This window comes from Dipodomys merriami, unplaced genomic scaffold (assembly GCF_024711535.1).
Source record: "Dipodomys merriami isolate MVZ:Mamm:240054 unplaced genomic scaffold, mDipMer1.0.p SCAF_724, whole genome shotgun sequence".
Classification (NCBI taxonomy): Eukaryota; Metazoa; Chordata; class Mammalia; order Rodentia; family Heteromyidae; genus Dipodomys; species Dipodomys merriami.
The window spans coordinates 84,115-111,998 of NW_027206318.1; the positions used below are offsets into that span (position 1 = coordinate 84,115).

Below are 27,884 nucleotides of genomic sequence, written 5' to 3' on the forward strand. Positions count from 1 at the left end.
TATTTTAGCATAGATTTTGCATATATTTTGTGAAGAATGAAAATTCTTCCTTCATTTTATACTTTACAAATATCCTTAGTAGATTCTGTTTTTTTCATATTGTAGTAGGAGAATCTATACAATGCTGAGAATTGGAATTACACAAAATATGCAACATGGCTGGGCACTGGAATTTGAAGTATGTAATCTTAGCTAGTTAAGAGATTGAGATCTGAACATTACAGTGTGAAGCTAACCTAAGTGGGAAAGTTCATTAGATTCTTATCTCCAATTAACCACCAGGAGAAATGAAGTTCCAGTTCAACTTATATGTAGAGCACTGGCCTTGAACACAAAAGAACCATATAGGCCCTGAGTTTGAGCCCTAGGATCAACAGAAACAAAACACAAAATATAACATGGAATTAGATATTTTATAATGGAGGATATTTTAATACAGTCTACATTGTTACAAAGACTAGACTTCTGTGTTAGCTTTATAACCTACCATAATAAGTGATATTATCCATTTATTAAGCAGAAAGGCTTACTCAGATTTACAAGTCTGAAGGTTTCAGTGTATGGTTTTATTGCTTTGGATGGCTGTGACAAGACATGTCAAGGTGGGAAGTACGTCAAAGAGAAATGTTTTTTACCTAGAATGATTTAAAGATAAAAGAAGAAAGTATGTGAGAGGCTATGTTTTCATTGGTTTCACTCTAAAGAACTTAATCTCCAGAAGAACTATTCAGGTATTCTCCACAATCTGGGAGGAAGTGGAAAGTAATTTTTCTTTAACACATAGGTCTTTCTGCGGCATTCTAAATTCAAATGGCAACATTTTCACCAATGATAATGATTTGTCCAGGGGTGGAAGCAATTAGATATTTCAAAAATTCTAAGCATATCTCAGCAGACTAAATATTTTATGGAATTCCTATTAAAATATTTTCTTGCAGACTGACTGGGTCTTCATAGTACACATGTGTATATCTGTGTGTTTGTATGTGTGTATGTGTTTGAATAAATTAATACAACAATGTAGCTGATAAAAATATTCCTATGGCCTTTTGTTTTTCTTCTCATACTATGAAAGCCTGTAAAAATTACCAAGCAAATAGCATCCAAGATTAAAACTTTAGTGCTGTCCAAAAGATTTGCATGCAAACCCAAGAACATCCACCTCATTTCAGACTGCCATGTTTTAGGAACATATTAAGTCTATCAATTATGTTGTCACCAAGGAAACAACATACAATATTTCTTTTAAAAATACCTAGATTGCAGAACACTTCAGGCAGAAAATTGAAGGAATATAATTCATGGGATTTAATATAAATATTTAGTCACTTAAATTGATATTCTATTATTATTATTATCATTGTGAAAATATCTTACAGAGGGTTTACAATTACATGCGCAAATAGTGAGTACATTTTTTATCAAGCATTGTTTCCTCCTCCTTTATTTCCCCATACCATCCCTTCCCCTCTCCCCCTCATCCACACATCCCTCTACCACCACCCTCCCTACCACCCTCACCATACACCCCACCAAAGTTGTAAAGTTCGTTTATCGACATAACGTATTATACATCTCATTGTTGTAAAATGGGTCCACTTGTAAACCTATTTAAACAGTTTGTTTTTCCCATTCCCTCCAAAAATTATACCAACATCAAATACAGTGAAAGCACCGCTTATAGCCTGGGGGAAGTACATACAAAGCAACAAACAAATCATCTTATAAATATGTTGAAAACAATAACAAGAAAGAAAAGAAAACATTTGAATCCATATCTTGGTATTCATTTCTCCAAACAACGACCTGTCTGACAGTTTCTGTTTGTCTCAGTCATATATTAGTTATTGCAAATAAGGGAAGCCATAGGATCTATGTTTCTTTGGGCCTGGTTTACTTCACTTAATATAATTTTTTCCAATCTTTCCATTTCCTAACAAATGGGGCAATATCCATTGTGTATTTATACCACATATTTTTGATCCAATAAAGAATATGTCTAGATTGGTTCCATATCTTAGCTATGGTAAATAATGCTGCAATGAACATAGAGATGCTGGTAGCTTTAGTATGGTCTTGTTTGTGATCATTTGAGTAAATGCCCAAAAGTGGGATTGCTGGGTCATAGGGGAGCTCTATGTAGAGTCTTCTGTGGAACTGCCATAACAAATTCCAAAATGGTTGAACAAATTTCTACTCCCACCAACAATGCAGTAAGGTTCACTTCTGCTCACATCACATTCAGCATTTGTTGTTATTAGAGTTCTTGATTATTTTAACTGCGGTGAGGTGGTATCATAATGTGGTTTTCATTTGCATTTCTTTTCTGGCTAAGGAGCATTTCTTCATGTGTCTATTGTCCATCCTTCTTTCCTATTCAGAGAAGTTTCTCTTTAAGTCTTTAGTCCACTTATTTATTGGCCAGTTGTTACTTTGAGGATTTGTTGTTGGAGGATTTAATTTTTTGTGATCCAGGTATATTTTAGATATGAGACCCTTGTCCTATGTATGGCTAGTGAAATTTTCTCCCAATCAGTGGGCTTTCTATTGATTTTGCTAGCTATATCCATTGCCAAGTAGAAGGTCTGCAATTTCATGCAATCCCATTTGTTCCACCTTTCTTTGATTTGTTGTATTTCTGGGTCTCAATTAAGAAAATCCTGGTCTGTACAAAGGAGACCTAGGGTTTCTCTTACTCCATTCTGTAATGTTTTCACAGGGTCTGCTTTAACTCTGAGTTCTTTGATCCATTTGGAGTTGATTCTGGTGCAGGGTGATATATAAGGATCTAGCTTTAGTTTTCTACAAGTTATTAACCAATTTTGCCAGCACCATTTACTGAAGAGGCTGTCTTTCTTATATTCTAGATTTAGCACCCTTATTGAAGATTACACGGCTATAGGTCTGTAGGTTCATTTCTGGGTTTTCAATTCTATTCCATCTATCCTGAGGTCTTTTTCTTGTGTCAGAACCAAGCTGTTTTGATTACTATAGCTTTGTAGTAGAGTTCATAGTAGGTTATTAATATTCCTCCAGCACTGTTCGTTCTGTTAAGAATCATTTTGCTATTTGGGGTCTTTATTATTCCATATGAATTTTAGAATTGCCTCTTCTATTTCCTTGAAGAATGAGGTTGGAATATTGATAGGTATGGCATTGAATCTGTAGATAGCTTAGGGAAGTATTGCCATTTTCATGATATTGATAATTCCAATCCAGGAGCATGGGAGGTTTTGCCACATTCTAGTTTCTCTTTTGATTCCTTTTTCAAGTTTTTAAAGTTTTCATCATTGAGGTCCTTCAATTCTTTGGTTAAGTTAATTCCTAGGTATTTTATTTTTTGTGGGGCTATTACAAATAATCTCTTCTCGTTAATTTTAAATTGAAGTCTATTTCATCTGATATTTGGATTGAAACTCCTACATGTTTATAGGAGCCATTTGCTGGGTAGATTTTGTTTGAGCCTTTCACTTTCAAAAGTTGTTTGTTTGTATGAGCAAGGTGTTACTCCTGAAGGCAGTAGATAAAGGAATTTTGCTTGTTAATCCAACTAGACAGTCTATGTTGCTTAATCGGAGAGTTAAGTCCATTAATGTTGAGATTTAGGACTAAGCGGTATTTGGGGGTAGCAGGATACAACCCTAACATCATTATGGAGGTTGACACTGGCATGGAATTCATTTCCTTTTTTATCTGACAAATGAATACACAAAATAACATAACTTTAACTAAATATCAAGACCTAACTAAACATATTACCAGAAAAGTCATCATGCAAGCCATATTGCAACTAGGGTAAAAGAAAAATCCGTCATACTCATTCTGTATTTATTTTACATGTTGATTTTTTTTCTTAAATTATGTACTTTAGCTCGCATTTTAAAAACATTGTGTTAAATGATGTATATTTTGGTAATTAATTTTGGATGCCTCCTTAAATTTTGTTTTGAGTATAATGTCTCAATTCAGTTACTAACTCATGAAATGATGCTGATTACAAAACAAATGCTAATAACCACTGCTTATAATACACAAAATCTCATAAGCAAGATTTCATGAAGCATTGGTTAACATTTTGATTTCATGGTCTCATGATGGTGAGGCCTATCTGCAGGATTACAGTTGTACCTAGATTCCTCAGCCTAAATTTAGCCACTGTTAAAAAATGTTTATATCTTTATCTATCATCCATCAGAGATTAAACTTGGGTATAAAACCTTAGAAAATGATAAGGCAAGAATTTGGCTTTTCTGGACATAAAGTAAACAATATGCCGCATAGAGTAACTCAATAGTTTAAAGTCAAGCTATTTCTGCAAAACATTCTAAACATTTCCTTACAGTGTATATTATTCTCAAGAAGGAAATGAGGCATGTGAGAAGAAGACTAACCAAGTATTGTCTTCAAATATACATAATTTGGATTTACCTCTTGTTTTTCATTATAAGCATTTTTGATAAAACTCTTTGAATAATTGTTTTCCTGGTCTGGTAAAAAATGTCTTAGTTGCATATACCAAACTACATTCAGAAAATGGTATATAGGAATTAAGTTAAGAAAACATATTCAATAAATTGTAAAAAGTATATACCTATAGGGATAATATTTTGAAGAGTACATTGGAAATATTCTAATATAATTATTAATTTGATTGAACAATTTCACATTGACAGTAATGAACTAGATTAATGTTAATTGGACAAGATTGTCTTTCTAAATGAGCAAAACCAATATCTCCTTCTACTTTATCAAGGAAACAACTGAGCAAAAAATGGAAATTAACATATGAATCTATGTCAACTTGAATGAATTTTTGTTTATTAACAAACACTAATTTCACAAAGTATTTTATTGTGTTATATTAATCTGTCCATATAATGTAGCTTGGTAAATTATATTCCTTTTTATTAATTTCATTATCCTATTTTTATACACATGTTTTATTCTGTCATCATACTAACATAAAATATTTGAATCTATTTACTCCACAATATTTCTCTTCATCTCCTCTCTTACTTTTTTCCAAATATGATCCTTTCCAACTTTTACACCTGAGTCATTCATTTTATTTTCTGAGTCTAGGGTATGCATATGAGAATCTAGTATTTGTTTTTTTTTTTTAATTTTTATTTTTTGTGAAAACATTGTACAGAGGGGTTACAATTACATGGGCAGGTTAATGCGTACATTTCTTATCAAGCATTGCAGCCTCCTCCTTTGTTTAACCTTCACGGCATATTGCTTTAATATGAAGGTTTCCAGTTCTAACTATTTTCTTGAAGATGATATTATTTCATTATTATGTGCGGCTAAATAATATATCATTGTACATATATGCATACATATATTATAATTTCTTTAGTTAATGAGTGAATAAGGAACATGTAGGTTGATTCTGTAGTTATTTATGTTTTTTATATGGGAGAAGGAAGGATGGAAATACTGATGTTTGGACTGAGAAACATGCTCTTTAGGCAGACACTCAAGTATTTGAAACATCCTCTCAGCTGCTCTTTCATTAGTATTTCAATAATCCATAATATTCTAAAAGTAAAATTTAATTACATTTGCAAATGAGTTCTTTTTCAGTATCTATATTATTTTTATTACAGTTTTACATTTAGTATGTCATGTGAGTATGGGGGTGTATGTGAGCATGAACATGCATGCATGTTTGTACATGTAGCTGACTCTAAGGAAACAGATTTTGTGAGATACAGGATTCAAATAAAAGTTTGAGACCTGTAAGTTGCTAAATTAATGCATAAGTCCAGTTTGTGGAGTGTGATTTCAAGATCATATTTTTTTAGGTTTCATACCAACAAAGTAGATGTTTTTAATCTAAAATTATAAGGAATAAAAAGCTACTCTGTTTCATAATCATTGTCTTAGTAATCCAGACATGTTTTTATTAGTAGAAAATATGATTGAAAGTATGATGGGTCAGTAGTAAGCCTTTAGAAACTGTACATTTTACCCAAAATCTTCAGATGTACTATTTGGAAAAAATTACAAATGTATTTATAAACATACAAATAAATATGATTTTATATTTCTAAATATATGTATATAATATAAAAGTATCATATATTTAGTTATGATGTAAATGTGTATCTTAAATATTTATTTAATTTTAAACATATTTCATCATATATACAGATATATATATATATATATATATATATATATATATATATATATATATATATATATGTCCACATATTTTTTTGGTAAGTCATGTGGCTTGAACTCTGGGCTTAGGTGCTATCCCTGTGCTCTTCAGCTCAAAGTGAGACCTCTACTGCTTGAGACGTAGGTCTACTTCCATTTTACTGGTGGTTTATTGGAGATAAGAATCTCAAGATAAAGAATCAAATGTTTCTTCCCCCCTTGGTATTATTTCTAACATATTTATAAGATGATATTTTTGTTGCTTTATATGTCTCTCCCCCACGGCATAACCCCTGTTTCATTATAGTTTATGTTGGTATAATTTGTGCAGGAGAAGGGAAAAAACAAATTGTTTAAATAGGGATACAGGTGGAATCATTGCAACAATGAGATATACAAGGTGTTATATCGAAAAATGAACTTTACAACTTTGGCCGGGAGGTGAGGGTAGTTGGGAAGGGATGGGAAGGTGAAACAAAGGAGCAAGCAACAACGCTTGATAAGAAATGCACTCATTACCTTGCCCATGTAACTGTAACCCCTCTGTATGGTATTTTCACTATTTAAAAACAAAACAAAACAAAAATAAATCCTGAGAGAGTCCAGGACAAAGACGCCAGAAGCAGCAGGAGAGCAGATTCTGCTCAACCCCAGCAAGAACGGACAAGGAGCAGATGTCTTAAAAATCCTGCAGATCACTGAACAGAGACGGCCCAGGAAACAAGACTGTGGTGTGAGTAGAACCCTGACATCTTTACACCTAGCAAGCAAAGGAGGGAAGGCCACCCTTCCCCCACCACCAGTGATCTCCACCTTTGATCCTGACAAAGCACCACTGAGCAACTACCTCCAACTCAGGCCTTGTTTGAAAACAAAAGAGTCATTTAACTGCTCATAGCAACCTGACCTGACCTGCCCGGCTCAACTCCACGCAGGGCAAAGTCACACATCCCAGGCAGAGATTGTGACTTTCTACATTGGGTAAACAGGGTCAGTGGCTACCACTCCCTACAGCAGCCTAGACAATCAATTGAAATTTAATAAACAAAAAACCTAAAAATGTCTCTAGGCTGAGTTCTGTGAGTGTCTCAGGAGCTAACCCCTCAGGGAAAACTACTGTTTCCTGAAAGGCCTCAACCCTACCCAGAACCTAGCCTCATCACAGCATATACAAACTAGAGGAAACAGCATCTCCCTCTTTTGAGATACTCAAAGCAGATTTCCCTCACACTGAACTAGCCTGGGAGGCAGATCACAAAATCCTGGGGAAGGAAGAGCATTTTTCTGCCTGTTCAAACAAACTGACTTAAGAAACCAATCATAAATTTTTAGGTGTGTGTGTGTGTGTGTGTGTATGCTTTTTTATTTTTAGACCTTTTAGTCATTTTTTGGTCTTTTCATTTTTTTTTCTATTTCTTCCTTTTTTACATGACTTAATTGCTATTCCGCTCATCCCCAGGTATATACCTGCCATTGATTATTTCACCTTATGCCCCATTGTGTACATACTTAATCCAGAAGTTTATGACTCAATTGACAACTCAGGCTTAACTTCTTTAATATCAGTATTATATCTTTATACCTATATAATTTTCAAGTAACTAATTTTAGGAAATTTTATTTTTTAGTTTTTCATACCTCTTTCTATCTCTCCCCTCTTCTCATTCTATCGTTTTCTTCTCTCAATATCACTTCTTTAAACTTATATAATTTTTACGTATTTCATTTTTAAATTTAAATTTTTGTTTTTCCATTTTTTTGTTTGTTTTAATCACTCCACTATCATTCTGCCCAATCCATTTCCCTCTTGGCGATTAGGATTTCGTTAAATTCACTCTATTTTCACCTCTCCACATCCCTCTAATCCTATTTTTCAACACATTTCTCCTTAAACCTAAAAATTTCTGATTTGCCAAATTTATCTTTGCTGTTTTTAGCCCATTAATCCATAGTTGTTTGATGTTGAATAGATTGTATCTGATGAACTAGTTTGTATCTGCAGCCATTTTGATTGGGCAACTACAGTACTTTGGTTGATGCTTGCCTTAAAATAGTGTTCCTGCACAATATTGGTGTTACTTTCATACAAAATGGGCAGAACAAGCCAGAAAAACACAAGAAAAATGGCAAGTCCGGGTATCTCAAGTCCCACTCATGACATCTGGTAACAGAACAATTCATGAATAATCCAGAGGAGAGTTCTTAAAATGATCTACAAATACTACTGATGAACATGGTGAATGAAAAGATTGAAAATCTGCAAAGGACTCAGTGTGAGCATGATAAGGAGAGAGAGGAGGCAAAGCAAAGGTTAATACAGGAATCTCGTGAACATGAGGAAACTACTCAAAGATTGATACAGGACTTGAGTGAACAGGTTTAGAACAGTCAAAGAGAAATTAAGGAATTGTGTAAACAGGCCGAGAACAGTCAAAGAGAAAGACAGGAATTGCATGAGGAGGCTGAGAACAGTTAAAGAGAACTACAGGAATTGTGTGAAGATGAGGAAGCTAATCAAAGCGTAATAGAGGATTAAAAGAGTGGGATGAGACTAGACAAAGATCAATAGAAGCATTCATGGAATCCATTAACAGCTGAAGGAATTCACGGACATCACAAATGGAATGCTGAATGGAGCCCAACAGAAGGAATGGGAATCCAGGGAAACCATAGCCAATCAACTAAGTGATTTAAGAATAAACTCTGAACACCAAATTAAGGAAGTAAAAAAGTTTATACAAGATCTAAAACAAAGCTCCAACAATGAATTTGAAGCCATCAAAAATGACCAATTAGAAGGAAAAGATATAAAAACCAAATTAGAAAGCCTTGACAGTAGATTTTATCATGCAGAAGATAGAATCACGGGGATTGAAGACAGCCTAGTTATTATAGTGAAAGAACATACAATTATCCAAGACAAATCCAATAATATAACAGATCTATTCAACATTTGGAAGATACCATCAAAAGGCCTAATCTGAGGATAATGGGTGTAGAGGAGCACACATGGACAGAAGTTAATGGTTTAGGAAATTCATTTAACAGGATCTTAGCAGAGAACTTCCCAACCATGCAAAAAGTTAGGCCTATTCAGATACAAGAAGATTTTAGAACCCCAAATAGACCAGACCATAACAGGACATGCCACCATGACATTAAAATCTGCAGAGGATCAATTCAGACCAAGGAAAAGATCCTTAAAGCTGTCAAGGAGAAAAGATCAACCACTTATAAAAGGAAACCAATTAGAATAATCTCTGATTTGTCAGCAGAGTCAATTAAAGCAAGAAGAGCCTAAAATGATGTATGCCATGCCCTAAAAACAAACAACTATCAAGATACTGTACCCAGCTATACTCTCCTTCATAACCGAAGGTCAAATAATAATTTTCCATAGCAAAGAAAAGCTGAAATAATATATCTCCACCAAGCCAGCCCTACAAAAAATACTTAAAGATTTCCTCACATAGAAAACCAACAAAACCACAATAAGAGCAAAAAAACCACACAAAAAGTGAGAATCCAAGAACCATAAGAAGAACCCAGTTGCCCCAGCGCCCAAGAAGTTGGATAACATGGCAGGAACTCCCAAAAACCTCAGTCATATCTTTCAACATTAATGGGCTTAACTCTCCAATTAAGCAACATAGATTATCTAGTTGGATTACAAAGCAAGATTATTCTATCTGCTACCTTCAGGAGTCACACCATGCCCATATAAACAAACATATTTTGAAAGTGAAAGACTAGAACAAAATGTACCAAGCATTCTCATTGTGGTGAGGTGGTATCACAATGTTGTTTTGATTTGCATTTCTTTTATGGCTAAGGAGGTTGAGCATTCCTTCAAGTGTCTACTGGTCCTCCTTCTTTCCTCTTCAGAGAAGTTTCTCTTTAAGTCTTTCACCCACTTATTTATTGGGCAGCTGTTTCTTTGAGGATTTGTTGGGGATTTAATTTTTTGAGTTCCAGGTATATTTTAGATATGAGACCCTTGTTCATTGTATGGATAGTAAATATCTTCTCTCAATCCGTGGGCTTTCTATTGATCTTGCTAGCTATATCCATTGCAGAGAAGAAGCTCTGCAATTTCCTGCAATCCAGTTTGTCCAACCTTTCATTGGTTTGTTGTGTTTCTGGGTCTCTATTAAGAAAATTTCGGCCTGTGCCAAGGAGACCTAGGGTTTCTCCTATTCCATCCTGTAATGTTTTCAGAGTATCTGCTTGACTCCGAGGTCTTTGATCCATTTGAAGTTGATTCTGGTTATGGTGATATATTAGATACCATATCAGGAACAGTGACGATATTCTTTGCAAAATTATTTCAATAGATTATTTTCCTCTTGGTCTTATATTTGCTCAACAAGGTGTATGGAGAAGAATAGAGTTAAATCACCCATTCCTTGGATGACATTGTCTGTTACAAAGGACAATACTTCTATGTCCTCCTCTTAGCTCTTGCATGATTTCCAATTAATCACAGCTTCTTGGCTTCAAATCTAGTGAAGCTGAAGGACTAGCAGGCGTCCCCCACTACTACGTCTTCAAGGTTTCTCTTTGAAAACTCTTTTATTTGGAGTAGAATTAATTTTCATGTCTTCATTCAATTTGTTCTTCATTATACTGAGCCAAATAGGCTCTGTAAAATCACTTTAGGTAGCAAAAACATTAAAACAATCTATAGCAAAACGTTTTGGCCCCCTACACTGCTGAAACCCATATGCTTAGCTAGGGCTTCTAATAACGTGTTTTCTTACCTTTTCAATTTGGTCAATTCTTTTCTGATCCCCAACCTTTTTGGCTTATGTAATAACAGAAGTCTTCACTATCTCATGTTAATAAGGATATTATATTTTTGAGCTATTTAGAAATGAGAAATCATTGGTTTGAAGTATCCAATCAGGTTTTTTTTTTTTTTCTGTGTTTCAGTGCTTCACGTGCAAAGACATCGTGGAAAGTATTAAAACAGAAAAGTGTAAACACAACACGTTCTTTCATTGTGAAGGGCACTTTCTCCCTAAATATTTTGGCCCAAATTATGTTTTTAAGAGAATTACTGTTCAGTAATTAAAGGTCAATTCACAAATTTGATGTCTAATTTAAAAAAAAAAATTTCAATTTAAAATCCACTACAAACTTGTTTCACACAGTAAAAGTATATTTCCTGAGTAATGACAATTCTCATGGGAACCTACAGGATTTACAACAAGGTTTGTGAGGTTTGTTTGTTTACTGTGAAAATGAGCCATCTTACCCACATTGTTCCCTCTTGGCTAAGTCTCCATGGACTTCTTTGCATGAAAGCTTATTTTCCCAGGAAATTTTAAATTTTCTTAATAGGCTAAGTTAAAAAGTGTGAACAACCTTTCATAATTTTAAAACTCTTATGAAATTCCTTTATCAGAATAGCGAATTTACCAATCCTAATTCCACCTTTACCATCAAAAACTGCTTAAAATAAAATTTCACTGTATTGGTATAGTAAATATTGTTCTTTATGTAGTAACATTTTTAAAAATCAGTACTATTTGGCATCTAATTTGAATGAATTACCCCTTCTTTAGCAGAGGGCCATCAACTTGAATGTTATCCAACTAGACAATTTTTTCACAATATACTTGCCAATATTTTCAAAAAATAATTAACTAGTACTTTCTCAGACTGAAACCAAAAACCGTTTAATTCTATGGAAACCCATAACTTTTAAAAGTAAATAAGTTATGAAGACGACAGAATATGTGTGTTCTTCACAATTCCTATGACTAATAACTACTCACTTCAAATTCTGAACGTTCCATACCTGAGAGACTCAAAATAGTACCTGTTGGCATGTTATGTAATTCTGCAATAGATGCATTTTCCAATAGGGTGTTACAGATTAAGAAGTGAACAGAAAAATAGCCACATTCTAGTATAGGATAAAACTGTAAAGCATCGGTTATAATTAATTCTTCAAGAGTAAGCAATTGTTTATCAGATAAAGCTATTATTTCTATGAACATCAATCCAAAAATTTATGCCATAAAGTCCTCCTAGACCAACAGTTTCCAACTTGTAGGGTGCACCTCAAAATTCTCTTAATTCGCATCACAAAAAGCTTATCTCTATTGGGAAAAAATACTACACCTCTGCTAAGGTGATGCCCTCTGTGTTCTGGAAAGAACACCACAATAAACTGGGTTGCATCATTTTTCCTCCACTGGTATTCTTGCAAGTATTTATACTTATACTTTTTTTTAACTATCATAGATATTCAGTATGCTAAGATCAGAAGATTACAGTTCAAAGCCCACCCAGGTAGGAAAGTTCCCTAGATTCTTATCTCCAATAAACTTCTCAGCAAAAGCCAGACACAAGTGGTACTGAAGTTGAAGTGGTAAGGCACAAGCCTTGAGCTTAAGAGGCTCAGAGACAGTGTCCAGGTCCAGAGTTCAAGCCCTATAACAAAGCAATAAAACAAAACAAAAATAAAAACAAACCCCAAACCTAGCATTTTTCTCATTGTACTCAGAGGCACGTAATTAAAGATATTGCTTCCTGTGTTACACACAGGTAGAAGAAAGAAGATGGCACACAATTATTCTCTTCATACCATGTTATATTAATGCCTCAAAAATTGCTTTTTCTAAATTTATAAATTAATATCATCAATTTGTTGTCAACTCAGTCTACATTATTCACATTATCATTTTCTACATGAACAGTTAGAATTATCTATTAACTGAGTTCTAATTATAACTCTCTTGAAACAATATGCTAGGCAAATAGAATGCAAGAAACATTTGTAAATATGTCAATTAAACCCTCTACTTAAAATAATTTTGTAGTATCCTATGGAATATGAAATTACAAACAAAACAAAAATATTTATTTGAAGTCTAAACTCTAATTTAGCAAGATCTATAAAGACCTACATTAGATGAACTTTGCTATTCCTCCAGGCTTATGCTTTTGTAATCCTTCATCTTTCCTTGGAATCTAACAGAATGATGATTACTTACTTTTTCAAATTTTGGATGGGAATCATGAACCATTTTGCATCTAGGAATATTCTGTAATGAAGAGAGCATTTAAAACAAAACTGAGGATTATATACCAGTTGCATTTCAACAGAAAACTTGGCTTCTCAAAACATAATGAAGAAATTAGCCCAAATTTCCAACTGTGTATTCCTTTCTTTTTTGGTCTGTTTTATTAAGAGAAAATTGTACTACCTGGTCTAGGGAAGGTATCAGTAGTAATTCCAGTCCCTAATCTCCTGTCAATCTGAGTGCTAGAATTCAAGGCTTGTATCACATTGCCCAACCATAGTTTCTTGGTTTATTTATTTGTTTATTTATTTATTTATTTATTTATTTATTTATTTATTTATTTATTTATTTATTTATTTATTTATTTATTTATTTTGGGGTCCGGTAATGGGGCCTGAACTCTGGGTCTGGGTACTGTCCCTCAGCTCTTCAGCTCAAAGCTAGCACTCTACCACTTGAGCCACAGAGCCACTTCCGTCTTTTTTCTTTTTGCTTATGTGGTGCTGAGGAATCGAACCCAGGGCTTCATGCATGCAACACAAGCACTCTACCATTGAGCCACCTTCCCAACCCCTTCTTGGTTTATTTAATCTAGATTCTGACTAGCAATTCTGAACTTCTCCAGTGATATTATCCACTAGAATTCTCAGAGTGTTCATGTATTATTTTCAAAGATGTTCTAACATTTGACACAGGGTATGAACATTTTCAAGTTCACCTGCGGGGTCTCTGATTCATTCCTCCATGGATCCAATCCTTTTAATATTGATTACTTGACTCTCTTACTATCTCTGGTCCTTACCTCTCTAATATGCTCAAACATTTTGAAGAAAGTTCACTTGAGAATTTTCTAATTTTAAAAATTAGCACTTGATTCTCGTCTTACTCAGGACATATTTTTCTATTGTTTTCTAACTTTTCTACATATTTTGAGAGTTGCTTCATTTTTGTATGTGTGTGTGCACATATAAGTGTCTCTGTGTGTATGTATATGTTTATATGTATGTATGCAAAAGCCTCAAGCTCTTATTTATCATTCTTGCTCATGACTGTTATTCAATCACCTGTGCCATTTTTCCAATCCAGATTTTGGGTGGTTAATTATAGATAGTGTCTCAAACACTCTTCTGCCCAGGCTGGATGCAAACTGAACCTCCCAGACTCCTTTACATTCTTAGGTTTCATTTATCCAGTAGAATCAACTTTTAAACTAAAAACATTTTTGTGAGTGCAAAGTGTAAGCTGTAGCCCAGATTTTTAACTCAAGAATTCATATAAAGATAAATGAACATACACATTATATATGCTGAGTGTACACGGTTAGAAATGTGATCATAAGCTGGGTGGTGGTGAGATCTGAGGATTGGGGTTCAAAGCCAACCCAGGTAGGAAAGTCCCGGAAACTCTTTTCTCCAATTTACTGCAAGAAAACTGGAAGTGGCACTGTTGGCTCAAGTGGTAGAGCATTAGCCTTGAGTGGAATAGCAGAGGGACAGTGCCTAGGCCCAGAGTTCAAGTGACAAGACCACCACCAACAAAAAATATATAAGTAAAGGAAAGAAAAAATGTGTTCTTACCCACCAGTTCATGGCTAGTATCATCCCTGCTCTCTCAAGATGGACTCTTTTTTTTCCAGACAAGTCCATGCTCATATATCTGCCTTGCATTGGAAACAGAATTATTTTCCATTCTACTTTCTACAAAGATGTGTCTTTAGCAAGCGTGATTTAGAAAGGGAGTGTCATCATACTTCATGTTCCACGTAGGAGTAATGCTTTCTCTATATCACTCTCATAAATCTACATACTGTACTTGGTATTATTGTTTCAACGGGGTCTTATTTGTAGAGTCTTCTATAGTGTATTGAAACCTTATACTTAAACACAGAATTTCTCTTTCTCTTATTATTGTTATAGTTAACAAATTCATGTAAACTTGGGAAATCATGTGTAGCATATACACTCAGAAAAAAATGATCTGAGAACCATCTTCCCCTTTAAAATTCACCTTAATTTACAGAGAATTTACAAAGTTTGAACTCAATATTCTCATGGATAATGTATTTATAAGAAATATAAATTTCATATTTTCTCTATACTAAGTTGTCTCTGAAACACATGTTACCTCAGGTCCAAAGGTGTCCTTGGGTTATTTTGGTGAAGCCAGAAAACATTCATTATACCTCAAGCTGCACCATAGATTGTTCCTGGAAATAACTGTTACTGGATGTGGAAACTGATCCCAGGAGAAGAATGGAACATAGAGGATTGAAAAAGTTCAAGTTAAGTTGTGCTTTCCTTTATACTATAAAAGAAGAGAATCCGAAGGCTTGAAGGGAACTCTGTCCCTGAATTTTTTTAGTGTGTTTTTACTCATATATAATTTTTCTGTAAACTTCTAAGTTGAGAATATTACAAAAAGATTCAATGTGCCATTTGATGGCCAGCATAGAACAAAAGGAAATAACGTTGTGAAGGTGGTTCAGTGATAGAGCATTTGCCTTGCATGCTTGAGGCCCTGGGTTCGCTTCCTCAGCACCCCATAAGCAAAAAGAAGCCATAAGTGGTGCTGTGGCTCAAGTGGTAGAGCACTAGACTTGAGTTGAGGAGCTGAGGTAAAGTGCCCAGGCCCATAGTTCAGGCCCACGCCTTGACCCTCCCAAAAAAATCTACTGCAAAGAAACAAAGACATGGAGGTTTTAAAGTGTTTTATGGGTGGATATTTTACCCCTGAGATGATTCTTTTGTTGCAGGAGTCAGTTATCAATTCCTTTAGTTTGGTCATGAGTTCTCCAGAGCAATAAGGATTCCAAAAAAGCATCCAGTGCGTATGAACAGCAAAAGGAGCCATTTCTCACACCAATACTCCTTTAAGGAGGCTTCCAATGAAATATCTGGTTTTTTGTTTGCTTTTTTGTTTATCTGGTGTTGGTTCTGGGGCTTGAACCCAGAGGCTGGACCCTGTCCCTGAACAGTTTTCTTTCCTGCTCTACTAGTCCCAAAGCTAGTACTCTACTGCTTGAACCAAAACTCCACTTCTGGCTTTTTTCTTGTGTAATTACAGATAAGACTTTGACAGACTCTCCTGCCTCGTTTGGCTTTAAACTAAGATAGTAAGAAAGCCAAGTGACATCAACTGTATAGACTTCTCTTTTCAAACGAGAAATATAAGATGAAGTTTATTGTAAAGCTAATATTTGACAATTTTTACTTCCTTTTTTATTGTGAGCATACCGTACAGAGGAGTTACAATTACATGGGCAAGATAACGAGTGTATTTCTTATCAATCATTGTTGCCTCCTCTTTGTTTCCCCTTCCCGTCCCTTCCCATATACCCCCTCCCCCCAGCCGACCCTCTGCCCCCCACCAAAGTTGTAAAGTTCGTTTGTCGACACGACGACTTGTACATCTCATTGTTGCAATGGGTCCATCTGTATCACTAGTTAAACGATTTGTTTTTAGAGAATATGTCCAGCATAGAATCCATAATATAACTCAGCAAAAGTAGGTGCACTGAATCATTTTGGATTTTTTTTTTGCTTGGGAAGATTATTGATCTTGTCGTTCCTTTTGTGGAAACTTAAAGTCATATTTCACCTTTTTATAGGTTGTGGGGCTTGAACTCTGATACTGGTTGCTTAGCTACAGCACCACCACCGGTTTTCTGGTGGTTTATTGAAGGTTACGGTCTCATGGACTTTCCTGAACAACCTGGCTTTGAACCACAATCCTCTGGTCACAAACTCCTGAGTAGCTAGGATTACAAGTGTAAACCACCAGCACCTGGCTCATATTTGCATTTATATGCACTGAATGACACTGTGTAGACAAAGAATGGAAATTTTAACCGAATGATGACATTAAAATTGAAGTCCTCCTTTTCCATTTTCCTACATTAATGACTCATGAGCTATGGGACCCTTACATTAGCATCCTCTGCCATCTGTATAGGTGTATTTAGTATCAGGAAATGTTCATAGAGAAATAGAGAAAGAATGAGATTTTTAGAAAGTAAAGGAGATAAGGTATGAAAGAATAGCATAGGAGATACATTCATCACACAGAGATGAAGAGATAGCCTAAGAGATTTGGAATGAAGAAAAGCCTATTTGACAACTACTTCTACAATAACCAAAAATGGTTGTTAAGACCAGTTTCTGGTATACCTTAATTACTATCATTTATTCCTTCTATCTGGAGTTATTCCTTATTTTCTGTCACAACTATTAATTAGCCTTTGTCTTTTTGGTGCCATAACGGACCAAAAAAATTTCAAAATCACACTTAGCCTACCCTTCTCTTTGTGATTATCAGTGATGACACAAATCCTGGAATCGTTGAATTTCCAGAATTAAAATTTACCGGGCATCTAAGTACATTCCTAGTATTAATTGCTGTGATTTAATGAACAAAATTTTTTCAACACAGTATCCTCATATAAGTAAAGTACATGAATTAGGGACTGTTGTCAGGTGTCAGTATGAAAGGAGCAATTATATATTCCAAGTATGGGTTCTTTATTTTGCATTTACTAACTAAATGGTTTATTTGTTTTGTTCTGTTTAGTTTTTGTTCTTTTTGTCAGTCGAGGGGCAAAAACTCAGGAGTAGGGAATTTTCCTGAGCTTTTTTTTTCTTGCTCAATGCTAGCTCTCTATGACTTGAGGCACAGCACCACTTCCAGATTTTCTTTATGTGTTACTAAGGAATTGAACCCAGGTTTTTATGGATGCTAGGCAATCACCATACCATGAAGCCACATTCCCTGAGCCCTAAATAACTTTCTTAAGATGGCATTACTTTTTCATTCCGTAACTGCGTATCATAATTTTGGCCTGGTGCTAGAAAATGATGTAGAAAGCAATACAGTAAGTCTAGTAAGGCTGGAGCGACAATGAATAACTGTCACGGTCTAGCCAGAGGAGCTTATCCCATGGAGCTGTTTCAATAAGCTGAGTGAGACAGCTCCTGACCCACAGCCAACCTCCAGAATGAGAGGGCCACCTTGGGTTCCAGCCACATGGGGACCAGTACTTTTGAAAGAGAGAGAGAATAAAAGTCAGAATTACAATTAAGTCTGGTGCTAGTGGCTCAGAATTCTAATCCTAACTACACAGGATATGATATGAGGATCATGGTTCATAACCAGCCCAGGCTGAAACGTCTGTGAGACTCTTATTTCCAAAGAACCACCAGAAAATCAGAAGTAGTGGTTTGGGCTCAAGTGGTAGAGCACTAACTAGCCTTTTGCTGACGCTTTCAGGAACAGTGCCCATGCCTAGAGTTCCAGCTCCACAACTGACAAGAAGTGAACTTCCTAACAGAAGAAGTGGACTGAATAGCAACCATTGTCCTAGGAAGCATGGTAGTGAAGTCAGGCAGAGCTTCCTGTGAAGTTGAAGTCATAAGTAGGTCAACTGGCTTCTCTGTGCCTTGGTTTCACCAGCTGCAAAACTCAACATAGTGAAGGATTCTCTTCCTCATGGGGATAGGGTAATGATGAAAGAGAGCCATGTTTTGTTTCACAATCCCACATCTGTTGCACAATTAATAACAGGCCCCACCTGAGCCCTTTCTAGCTATCTTCCTGTCATTTGCTCACAGAATTGCAGAGAACCTTATCTGAAGGCTGCTCCCTCTGTGCCTAGCCATGCTCCAGAAATCCCTCTGTATAAATCCATTGTTTCCTCACAAGTTTCCTGAGAGGAGAATGAGGTCTGATGGTTGCGACCCTACCCAGAGCTTCACCTGTGGTCAAGAATCATCTGCTGTGATTTTTCTGCCTGCTGAAACTGACTTGAGAAAACATTCAAGCCACAGGAAAATCAAAAACCACAAACAGACCAGAGACTGCAACAAGAGACAGCTTAAGGACACAAGGGAGATACAGTATATTCCCATCCCCACCCAAAAATATCAAAGAACTCTGTTTTTGTAACTTTATAAAAAATGCTTTTAATTTTTAATTTTTTACTTTAATTTTTTTTTGTTTTTTATTAACTTTTTTTTTCTTCCTCTCAGAATTTGCATTTTAGGGGTATATGTGTGTGTACTTTTTTTCTCTTTTCTTCTTAAATTTTTTTTTGTGTAGCTCTACTGACCATTTGCCCTTTGTTTCTTTCCTTCTTACTCTTTTCATTTTTTCTTTTTTTCATCTTCTTTGCGTGACTTAATTGCTATTCTGCTCATCCTCAGATATGCCAATAGTCGATTATTTCACCTTAGCCCCATTGTGTACACACTTCATCCAGAAATTTATTACTCAATTTAAAACCTCTTAGCCTTAAATTCCTTAATAACAGTACTACCCTTTTTACCTATATAATATTTTAAGCATTTTTATTTTTAAGTTTTTCACATCTCCTTTCTATCCGTCTCTTTCTCTTATTCTATCCATGTTCTTCTCTGAATATTACGTTTTCATTTTGCATAATTTTTAAGTGTTGAACTTCTTAATTTTTATTTTTTGTTTTTCTATTTTTTCTTGTCTTTTTTCTTTCTCTTTCTTCTTATTTCTCTCTCTACTATCATTCTATCCAACCTATTTCCCGCTTTGAGATTAGGATTGAGTTAAGTCAACTATCCCACTGACTTCCACATCCCTATATGCCTATTTTTACCCATATCTCTCCCTAAACTTAATAATTTCTGTTTGCCAAATTCTTCTTTGCGCTTTGTAGCCCATTAATACATAGTTGTTTGATGTTGAATAGCTATATCTGTAGAACTAGGTTGTATCTGCAGATTTTTGACTGTGCAACTACAGACTTTGATTGATGCTTGCCTTAAAATAGTGTGCTAGCACAAAACTGGCATTACTTTCATCCTAAATTGGCAGAGCAACCTGGAAAAACACAAGAAAAATGACAAGTCCGGGTATCTCAACTCCCACTCACGATAATCAGGGGTCAGTAAAGATAATCAATAATCCAGAGGAGAGTTCTCACAAAGCTCTACAAACACTACTGGTAAATATAGTAAATGAAATGATTGAAAACCTGCAAAGGACTCTGAATGAGTGTGATAGGGAGAGAGAGGAGGCAAAACAAAGATTAATACAAGAATTTCATGAGCGTGAGGAAGCTAATCAAAGATTGATACAGGAATTGCGTGAGCAGATTGAGAGCACTCAAAGAGAAATAAAGGAATATCATGAGCAGGCTGAGATCAGTCAAAGAAAACTACAGGACCTGCGTGAACGTGAAGAAGGTAATCAAAAAGAAATACAGGAATTGAGAGAGTGGGATGAGAATGCAGAAAGATCACTAAAGACATTCATGGAATCCATAAACAGAGAACTGAAAGAATTCAGAGACCACAAAGGGAAGGCTGAATGGAACCCCAACAGAAAGATTGGGAATAACCAATCAACTAAGTGATTTGAGAATAAACACTGAAAACCAAATTAAGGAAGAAAAGAAGTTCATACAAGTTCGAAAACAATGCTGCAAAAAAGAATTTGAAGCAATCAAAGCTGACCAACAAGAAGAAAAAGAAATTTAAAAGAAAGTAGAAAGTCTCTATTGCAGGTTAGACCATGCAGAAGATCGAATCTTGGGGATTGAAGACAGCCTAGATATTATAGAGAAAGAACATACAACCATTTAAGACAAATCCACGAAATATGATAAATGTATCCAACATTTGGAAGACACCATCAGAAGGCCTAATCTGAGGTTAATGGGTGTAGAGGAGAAGCTAGAGACAGAAGTTAATGGTCTAGGAAATTTGTGTAACAGGATCCTAGCAGAGAACCTCCCAAACATGCAAAAAGATAGTCCTAACCAGATACAAGAAGCTGGTAGAACTCCAAATAGACCAGACCAGAATAGGACATCCCACAGTCACATTATAATCCACACAGGATCAATTCAGACCAAAGAAAAGATCCTTAAAGATGACAAGGAGAAAAGATCAATCACCTATACAGGGAAATCAATTGGAATCACCTCAGATTTCTCAGCGGAAACAATCATAGCAAGAAGAGCCTAGAATGATGGATTCCATGCCCTAAAAACAAACAACTATCAAACAAGAATTTTGTACCCAGCTAAACTCTCCTTCTTAACTGGAGGTGAAATAAAAACCTTCCATAGCAAAGAAAAATTGATACAATATATCTCCACAAAACCAGCCCTACAAAACATTCTTAAAGATGTCCTACACATAGAAAACCAACAAGATCACAGTAAAGGCCAAGAAATCGCACCCAAACTGAGAATCCAAGAACCATAAGAAGAACCCAGTTGACTCAGCACGCAAGAAGGTGGATAAAATGGCAGGTACTCCCAAATACCTCTCAATCCTAACTCTCAACATTAACGGACTTAACTCTCCAATTAAGCAGCATAGACTATCTAGTTGGATTAAAAGCAAGATCCTTCAATCTGCTACCACCAGGAGTCACATCTTGCCTATAAAAACAAACACATTTTGAATATGAATGGCTGCAACAAATCTACCAAGCAAATGGCCTCCATAAACAGGCAGGAGTTGCAATCCTAATATCAGATAAAAGATACTTCAAATTGAAATTCATGAGAAGAGATAAAGAAGGTCACTACATACTAATTAAGGGATCTATCCTTCAAGAGGATATTACAATTCTAAATATCTCTTCTCCAAGCAATGGAGCACCCAAATTTATCCAAGAAACACTACTTTCCCTCAAATCCGACGGAGATCCAAAGACATTAATTGTTGGGGTATTTAACACACCAGTTTCCCCACTAGACAAATCAACTCAGCAAAAACTCAACAGAGAAACCACATATCTAAACAACTGCATAGATCAACTAGATTTCACAGACATCTACTGAATATTTCACACAGCAGCATCAGAATACACGTTTTTCTCAGCAGCACATGGAACATTTTCCAAAATAGACCACATTTTAGTATACAAAGCAAACTTGTCCAAATTCAGAAATATTGAAGTTATACCTTACATTCTCTCAGACCACAAGGGAATAAAATTAAAACTTAACACCAAAAGCCACCAAAGAAAATCCTATAACACATGGAGGCTGAAAAACACACTGCAGAGTCACGAGTGGGTCATGGAAGACATTAGAAAGGAAATTCAAATATTCATGAACACACAAATTACCAGCTCCTCTGGGACACAGGAAAAGCAGTACTCAGGGGCAAGTTTATAGCTCTGAGTTCCTACATCAACGAATTCGAGAGGTCTGAAACCCACCATTTGATGAGAAATCTGAGCCTCCTTGAAAAAAGCAGCAAGATAATCCCCCATCCAATAGACGGTAAAAAATAATTAAAATTAAATCAGCATTAAATGAATTAGAATGCAAAAGAAATCATCGAAAGAATCAACAAAACAAAGATTTGTTACTTCAAAAAAATTAACAAAATTGAAAGACTCTTAGCAAATCTTATCAGAGAAAGAATAAAACACACCCAAATAAACTCAGAGATGAAAATGGAAACATCACCACAGAATCAACCAAGATTCAGAACATTATAAGGAATTATTTCTCAAAACTTTATGCTAATAAGTTTGAGAACGTGGCACAAATGGACCTTTTCCTAGCAAATATTGACATGCTGAAACTAAACCAGGATGAGTTAAACCATCTTAACAGGCCCATATCAAGCATTGAAATAGAAACTGCAATAACAGACCTCCCATATAAGTAAAGCCTAGGACCACATGTCTTTAGAGCAGAATTCTATAAGGCCTTCAAAACACAGCTCACACCAATACCCCTCCAAATCTTCAATGAAATTTAAAGAAAAATTTCACTACCGAACACATTCTATGAAGCCATCATAAGCCCAATCCCCAAACCAGGCAGGGACTCAACACAGAAATAGAACTATAGACATATTTCTTTGATGAACATTGATGCAAAACTTCTCAACAAAATTTTGGCCAATCGATTTTAACAATTCATCCAAAAAATCATACACCACGATCAAACAGGATTCATTTCAGGGAGGCAAAGCAGGCTCAATATACAAAAAATCAAGTAATATAATTAATCACATCAACAGGAGCAAGGGTAAGAACCACATAGTTATCTCAATAGATGCAGAAAAAGCATTTGACAAGATCCAATTCCCCTTAATGATGAAGGTTCTGGAAAAACTAGGAATCCATAGAACTTTCCTCAATATAATAAAGACTACATATGACAAACCTACAGCCAGCATTAAACTTAATGGTGAAAAACTAAAGCCATTTCCTCTTAACTCAGGAATGAGACAAGAATGTCCACTCTCTCTTCTCTTCAATCTAGTATTAGCATGCCTAGCTACAGGAATAAGACAAGATGCAAACTTAAAGGAGATCCAAATATGGAAAGAAGAAGCAAAACTCTCCCTCTTTGCAGATGTCATGATCTTGTATTTAAAGAATCCCATAGACTCCATTACCAAATTACTCAAGCTGATTCACAACTTTGGCAAAGTAGCAGGGTATAAAATTAACCCTCAAAAAACAATGGCTTTTCTGTATACCAACAATGGGAAAAGTGTGGCTGAAATTAGGAAAGCATCTCCATTCGTAATACCCCACAAAAAATAAAATACCTAGGAATTAACTTAATCAAAGAAGTTAAGGACCTCTATGATGAAAATTTTAAAAACCTGAAAAAGGAAATAAAAAACGGAACTTAGAAAGTGGAAAAACCTCCCATGCTCCTAGATTGGAAGAATCAACTTCGTGAAAATGGCAATACTTCCCTAGGCTATCTACAAATTCAATGTGATGTTTATCAATATTACAAACTCTTTCTTCAAGAAAATAGAATTGGCAATCCAAAAATTCATATGGAACAATAAAAGACTCAATAGCATAAAAGATCATTAACAGAAAGAACAGTCCTGGATGAATATTAATACCAAATTTCAAACTCCTCTACAAAGCAATAATAATCAAAAGAGCTTGGTACTGGCACAAGAACAGACCTCAGGACCAATGGAATAGAATTGAAAACCCAGAAATGAACCTACAGACCTATCGCCATCTAATATTCGATAAGGGAGCTAACAAAATAGAAACTACTTGTAGAAAACTAAAACTAGACCCTTATATATCACCCTGCACCAGAATCAAGTCCAAATGGATCAAAGATCTCGATGTCAAAGCAGACACTCTGAAAACATTACAGGATGGAATAGGAAAAATCCCAGGTCTACTTGGCAAAGGCTGAAATTTTCTTAATAGAGACCCAGAAACACAACACATCAAAGAATGTTTGGACAATTAGGATTGCATGAAATTGGAGAGCTTCTGCATGGCAAAGGACATTGCTAGCAATATCAATAGAAAGACCACAAACTTGGAGAAAATCTTCACTAGCCATACAACTGACAAGGGTCTCATATCTAAAATAAATCCCCCAACAACAAATCTTCAAAGAAACAACTGCCCAATAAATAAGTGGGCTAAAACCTTAAAGAGAAACTTCTCTGAAGAAAAAAGAAGGATGGAAAATAGACACATGAACAAATGCTCAACCTCTCTAGCCATAAATGAAATTCAAATCAAAACAACTTTGAGATACCACCTCACCCCAGTTAGAATGGCTATAATCAAGAACTCTGATAACAACAGATTCTGGAGTGGATTTGGACAGAAGGGAGTTGGTGTGAGTGTAAATTTGTTGGTGGGAGTGTAAATTTGTTCAACCACTTTCAAAAGCAGTATGGAGGTTCCTCAAAAGACTCCATATAGAGCTCCCCTATGACCCAGGCAATCCCACTTTTGGACATTTACCCAAATGTGCACAATCAAGACCACATTAAAGCTACCAGGACAACTATGATTATTGCAGCATTATTTACCTTAGCTAAGATATGGAACCAACCCAGATGCCCCTGGGTAGATGAATGGATCAAGAAAATGTAGTATATATACACAATGGAATTCTATGCCTCCATCATAAAGAATGACAGTGCTCCATTTGTTAGGAAATGGAAAGACTTGGAAAAAATTATAAGTGATATAAGCCAGGCCCAAAGAAACATAGGTCCCATGGTTTGCCTTATTTGAAATAACTAGTATATGTCTGAGTCAAGAAAAACAGGTCAGATAAGTTGATGTTAGGGAAATGAACTTTAAGATATGTATTCAAATTTTTTCTTTCATACGATTGTTTCTGGTACATTTATAAGATTATTTCTTTGTTGCTTTTTATGTCTCTCCCCCACAGTATAATCCCTGCTTTCACTGTATTTGATGTTGTTATAATTTATGGAGGGTAAGGGGAAAAACAAATCGTTTAAATAGAGATTACAGGTGGACCCATTGCAACAATGAGACATAGAAGTCGTATGTCGAAAATGAACTTTACAACTTTGGTAGGGGGAGGTCTAGGGACAGGTAGGGAGGCGGGGAGACAATGGGATGGGAAGGGGAAACAAAGGAGGAAGCTATAATGCTTGATAAGAAATGTACTCATTATCTTGCCCATGTAATTTTAAACCCTCTGTACAGTATTTTCACAAAAAAAAAAAAAGAATCGGCTGCTGTGGACTAAAAGTTTGGGATAATCCATCTAAATTGATGACTGCGCATGTTGCTACATGTCTACCATCCCAACTACAGAGGACCAGGCCTGGTGGAGCATACATGTTACAGATAGGAGGACCTCGATCCAGCCCAGCCAGAGCATATATTGAGGCTCTGTTTCAGAAATGCCCAAGACAGAAAGGTGGCTCCTCAGAGCCAGAGAGTGGACACAAGTAGGGGGTCACGGTGCCCCCAGAGGGGTGTCTGACCTGGGGTAGGGGTAGTTTTGGGCCAGCCACTCACATGTGCTGCTGTGAAAAGTTGCTTGAGGCTGCTCCAGGTGGGGCGAGCAGCGATGGCAGTTGCATTGCAGACACATGGACTCAGAGCCAGGGACCAGGTTGGGCTTTACACGGCCTGGCAGGGTTCCATTGACTGATGTCTGAAATTCTGAACCATGGGCAGGGAGGGCGCTGAGGCATGGGCAACCATCTCATTTTCGTTCTATATTCCAAAGTTGCCTTGAGTCTCTTCCTCACCACTAAGCCATCTCTACCTTCCTCAACTGCTGGTGTAAACTAACAGAGGGAATCCCGGTGCTACCTGGCAGCATGGAATGTGAGCATGGCCACCATTCTTGTATCTCATTGGTCAGAAAGAATCATGAAATAATGGGGGTGTGGCCAGAATTCTGTGATGCAAGCAGCATGGGCGGAGTCAAGAAGACAGCAGCTCCCCCAGTCCTTTTCCTGGGGAACAACGTCAAATTCAGTTGGAAACAAGAGGGTGACCTGCTTTAGCCGGATGGCTGCACAGATTGTTGTGTATGTCTGTTTGTTCCCAGTCCCAGACGTTGAACTGAGGATATGGGCACAGTCTGTGAGCTGCTTTGGCTCAAGGCTGGCCTTGCACACTGGATCCACAGGGATTCTGGCTTTGTTGGCACTGAAGTTGGACTATCCTGCCTAGGGTGACTTCGACCATGATCCTCCCATCACAGCCTTGTAAGTATCAAGGAAGACTGCTGAGAGCCACTGGTGAGTGCCTAATCATTGGTCTTACTGATGTTCTTGGACAGACTGGTGAGTTCCCTTGGGTTTAAGTGGTGGGAGCTGTAGCCCATAGTTTGAATCCTGGTTCTGCCACTTCCAAATGGAATAAGATCCTAAGAAACTTAATCCTGTCCATATGATTACCAATGGAATATAATGTATGTCATGATTGAAAGAGCAGTTCCTGAATGATTCTAGGATAAAATTATATACAATTATGTTATAGGAAAATGATCGATGTGAGTTAATGCTTTATGAAGCATTTAAACAATCACATTCATAAAACGGAATCATAATGCAATACCTAAGAATTACTATTATATTACATAATATAAAGGTGCCATTTTTCTGCCAGGACTGGTATTGGAACCTATGGACTTGGTAACTCTGTTGCACTGTGTGGGAAGGAAAAACTGGCCTCCTTGAAGTCAAGAAATTCAAGTCTGTTCCTTAGGCCTGAAATAGATCCCCACCACTAGAAAACATCCTATTCATGTACAATTTACCTATGATTTATATTTATATACATATGTTGACTCCATATTGCATTCAGTGCAGTTATTTTATTTTTTTTTGTTTTATTCATGTATTGACCATTTATTTTGACTATTGTGGCACATAAAAATTGATTACATTGATTACATAAGATATAGGTCTGCATATGTATTCCACTTCACACCTGACAACCAGTACTTTCACAGAAAAGGAAAACATGTGTCACCATCAACTTCTTATTCCATAATTCATTTTTGGGTATTGCTGGCATCTGAACTCACGGCCTACAAGCCTACAAGGCCCAATTCATGAATGGGTGAGGGTTAGCACGCCATCCTGGGGCAAACTGAGCTGACAGGCTGTTCCCAGGACCTGAGATCAAGCCACAGGTGTTAGTAAAATAAGGACAGATTGACATGCAGATGGCAGTACACTAATAAATATGTATTTTTATAGTTTTTAGAGATGTCTATATATTATTCAGTTATATAGACTACATTCCTTCCAATTCCTGAGTATTAATCATGCGTCAATGTAATTAATGTTATTGTTTTCATCCTTACACTCTTAAAGAAATCAGTGTCCTGAAATTATTGTGTTCCTTTAAGTAATAATATTTTTTATGCTTCTCAAATATTAAATAAAACCAATTAGC

General features: G+C 36.0%; 1 long non-coding RNA gene across 1 annotated transcript; it reads right to left on the reverse strand.

Annotated features, from left to right (window-relative positions):
* Positions 1–564: 564 nt before the first annotated feature.
* Positions 565–26,249, reverse strand: LOC138818265 (uncharacterized). The gene is made up of 3 exons (XR_011369028.1): positions 25,986–26,249; positions 13,176–13,226; positions 565–635 (listed from the first exon to the last, which is right to left on the reverse strand). It is a non-coding gene; the product is annotated as an uncharacterized lncRNA (long non-coding RNA).
* Between the last annotated feature and the right edge of the window lie 1,635 nt (positions 26,250–27,884).